Source organism: Dermacentor andersoni, chromosome 3 (genome assembly GCF_023375885.2).
Source record: "Dermacentor andersoni chromosome 3, qqDerAnde1_hic_scaffold, whole genome shotgun sequence".
Taxonomy (NCBI): Eukaryota; Metazoa; Arthropoda; class Arachnida; order Ixodida; family Ixodidae; genus Dermacentor; species Dermacentor andersoni.
The window spans coordinates 227,986,659-227,990,804 of record NC_092816.1 but is presented as its reverse complement, the minus strand read 5'-3'; the positions used below and the strand labels follow the sequence as shown (position 1 = coordinate 227,990,804).

At 50.0% G+C, this 4,146-nt stretch overlaps 1 non-coding gene across 1 annotated transcript; it reads right to left on the bottom strand.

Moving 5' to 3' along the window:
• Positions 1–3,568: 3,568 nt before the first annotated feature.
• Positions 3,569–3,641, bottom strand: TRNAR-UCG (transfer RNA arginine (anticodon UCG)). The gene has a single exon. It is a non-coding gene; the product is annotated as a tRNA-Arg (tRNA).
• Between the last annotated feature and the right edge of the window lie 505 nt (positions 3,642–4,146).

Genomic DNA, 4,146 nt, shown 5'->3' with positions numbered 1-4,146 from the left:
TGCTCACAGTGTTCAATACACTTTCCTTATCTTTAAAGTACAGAGCCACATCGACAGCGTATGCCAGAAACTTCACCTCTGCTGATTGAAGAAAATATCCCTTAATGCATTCATTTTCGATGATGGCCTGGCATAGCGTTTCAATGTAAACACAAAACAGGAGTGGACTGAGTGGACAACCCTGGCGAACGGAGCGCTTCACGTTAATCGGGGACCCCCAACGTCTGATTAATTATAAGTCTTGTATAGCAGCGCCGGTATGCCATGGTCACCCCTATGTGATAATGTGGCCAAAATTAATGTGTTCAAGGATGGTAAGCAATATCTCGTGAGAAACGCAATCGAACGCTTTTTTAAAGTCAAGCTGGAGGATCGCCACTGCATCGCACATGGTGTCACAACACTCCAGCACACACTTCATCTTATGGGTGATAGTGAAAATGGTTCTTCCACGAATACCACACGTCTGGCGTGGGCGGACTACATCCTTAATAACTGACTGGACCCGTCGTGCCAACACCTTCATCAATATTTTGTAGTCGCAATTAGTAAGCGCTATGGGTTTGTAGGAGAAAAGTTGCTTGAGCTTTTTGGTCTCTTCTGTTTTCGGTATTAATACCGTATTGGACTGGCCAAAGGATGGTGGAAGTATTTTCAGTTCGTGTGCTTCGTTGAAAACGGCGGTTAAGATAGGAGCTAGGTAACCTTTAAACGATTTCTACCAAACGGCACAAAGACCGTCCGGTCCTGGCGACTTGCCAGGATCCAGGTCTTTGATGGCCTTCATCACTTCATGTTCTGTTAATGGTCGTTCTAAGGTTTCTTAAGCTTTACTCGACAGCTGTGGCATTCGTTGCAAAAATAAAATCTTGAAATCGTGCATGTTGACAGGCCTTAATGCAAAAATATTTTGTAATGCTGAAAGAAATCATGCCCTATATTATTGTTATCCGTTATTATCACACCTTCATATTCGATAGCCTCAATCAGCTTACGTCTCAAGTACTTTTTTTCTAGCGCCAGTGCTCTTTTCGTTGGCGTTTCCCCGCATGACAGCCTTTCTGCTCTCGCACGCACGAGCGCACCTCGAAAGCGCCCTTCGTCGAACGCTTCGAGCTTCTTCTTAACGGCGAGCATATCTTCTTGATAAGCGCCCGGTTGCTTGCATTTCAGCGTCGCCAATTTTTCCAGCAATCTTGTTAAATCCTTTTCTCTGGCCTTTTCTTCATATCGCAGTATACTACTTCTTTCAATTGCCTTCAATTTATTGCTTTGCTTCAGCAACTCCCATTCCTCACCCAGCTTCATGGAACTGTCTGTTCCAAAACAATTCAGAGCAGCCACTACCTTTTTGATAAATGTTTCATCCCGTAGCAGCTCGGCGTTCATTTTCCACAGTTCCGAGACGAATTTATTTCGTTCTTTGTTGCTGCCCACCCTGCATTTTTCCAGGCAGTGGTCAGAAAATGATGTGGCAGTAACTGCGTAGCACTGGCATTTTTCTACTAAATCGTACAAAAAATAAATACGGTCTAACTGTGCGTGACTTGTGCCCTGAAAGTTAGCCTACATCACGTCTCGGTCAGCCCGAAAACACTCAGTGAGATCTTCTAATTCGAATTCATGTATAATCTGTGCCAGGATATCGTTGCTTTTGTCATAAACTACGCATCGCGTAGACCTATCCTCAGTATTCAATACGCAGTTGAAATCCCCTACACAGGCTATCATTTTGTGCACATGGAAATGATGCTTTAAACTCGAAAAGAAATTTGCCATCTCTTGCACAGTAAGGCGCGTAAATGCAAAACACGCGCCATTGGACATTCCAATAGCTGAAGTCACAAAAGACAAGTCGACCAGAAGTCCACGAGAAGTAATCATCTATGGCAAGACCAGGGAGCTTCCTCACGAACAACACACACCCCGCCGAAGTCCCTAAGGCGTGGCTCACAACCGTATAGTAGTTGTACGTGAACCATTGCACCATGCTCCCGGTCTCCTCCTCTCCGTCTACCTTGGTTTCTTGCACTGCCAAAACGTCGAGGTCGTGGTCAACTAGCAGTCTATAAATCTGACTCTGTTTCCTTTTGGCGGTAAGACCTCGAACGTTTAGCGTGCCGAGGCTAAGCGACGGGTTGTTAGCCATTATTGATGAAAACCGGAGGGGAGAAGGCCCGGAGCATGGTGCTCACCTTAACGTCTAGCTAACCGCTAGACGCCTCCGTGGCCATCCGGTGGCCGTCGCCCGGGTTCCTCTTTGGTCGGCTTCGGGGTAAGCCTACGGTCAGTCTCCAGGTTCGGCTTAGGCTTGAGGGTGGGGCGCCTTCCGGGTAGCGTCTTAGCGGGCGGTGCCTCGGAGTCACCGCCGACCTTTCCGTCGACTTTCTCCTTGTGCTTCAGGGATCTCTTGACCGGTGTAGAGACGGATTCGACGCGGGCGCTAGCAGGGGTCGCGTTGTCGTCCGCCTCTGCCTGCGTTGCATCCGTAGCTGGCTGGTGGCTCTCATTTTCTTGCGGCGCCATCTTCACGCTCTCGACTGTAGCTGCTGGTTCCTTGGGGGGAGGGATATTATTCCTTCCTCCTTCGGCCTGCTTGGCCGTCGCACCGGTTTCTGCCGCCACTTTGCCGTTTCCAGCTCCCGTGGCCGCTTCCTCCGCCTCGGTCACGTCCATCACATGGTCTAACGTCAACGGCTCGCTCTCCGCCGAACCTGCGGCTACTGCGTATGAACGCACACAGTCCGCGTCGTTGTGCCCAAAAAGCCTGCACCGCGAGCGACGGGGAACCTTGCATTCACGACGAACGTGGCCAGAGCCCCGGCAGCGCAGGCACTGCATGGGACGTCCTGGGGCTATCACCAGCGCAAGCTCGCCGGCGACGCGGATCTGGTGGGGCAGGTCGTCGACTTTCATTCCAGCCTTCAGCTGCAGCAGCACTGCTCGGGTTGTCGAGCCCTTGTCGGAAACGCCATCCACTCGCCAGCGTTCCCGGGTCACTTCCGTCACTTTGCCGAAGGAGGCCAGCGCGGTCTTGACGTCTTCGTCGTCCACCCCATGCAGAAGCCAGTGGATACGAAGCTTCACCTGTTGTTCCTTGGGGTCGATGACCAGGCAGCGACACCCCTTCACCTGCAGCTCCTTCAGGATCGCCTGCTTTTGGACCGCCTCTGCTGTCTTCATCGTCGCCGCCCATACATGGTTGATTTGGTACGCTCCAAAGGCGACGACGCCAGAGAGCATACCAACAGCTTGAAGCGCGTCCCGGAAATCTGCCACACGGAACGGGCGAACACGAGCGTCACCGTGAAAAAAAACTCTGTTTAAAACGATGCGTGCTGTAGGTAGCCGAGGCAGAATAATCTGGAAATCCTTATCTTCCTCCGTCGAAAGCCTGTTGCCGCGGCTAACAGCCGCATATAAGCCGCTCCATTGGAGCTCATGATTCCGCGATGCGTTCAGCTCGCGAGCCGGAAGCAGAAGGTAGGCCACGCGGACAAGTGTGCATTGGCGGTGCACAGCCGTTTAATATGTATTCTCCGAGGTGTAAATAAAAATATTCAAAGAGCGTCCGCGACAGGATTCGAACCTGCAATCTTCTGATCCGAAGTCAGACGCCTTATCCATTAGGCCACGTGGACTTTTTTTTTCTTGATTGCCTGTTTTCTTTTACAAGTCGTGGAAACCGAGAAACATGAATGATAAAAGGAAACACTTGGACCAAGTCTTGATCCGGTGTGTTCACATTAAAATTTCATTAAGTTACACAATTCGTCCAAGATAGGTAGCCAGTCAGGAGGCTCTGGTTGCACTTTATACAGTTCACGTATATAATCCATGTTTGCAATAAAATTTTCCCTGACAGGACGTGCGTGAAGGTCGGCATTGCGGACCGCCATTCTAGTCTTCCAGATGCTGTGCAGTGCTATCAGCATGAACATGTCGTACGGGACGCCGTCTTCGTTATCCACACTCAGAAAACGAATTCCATAACTCGTGATGGGTAGGTCCTTTTTCAATGTGCGCCGCAGAATGTCCCAATGGAAAATGGCGTCCCAGCAGTAAAGAAATACGTGTTCTACCATTTCGGGCTTCTTACAAAGTAGACAGTTTGTCGTCCATGGAACGTAGAGTCCCTTATCAGCT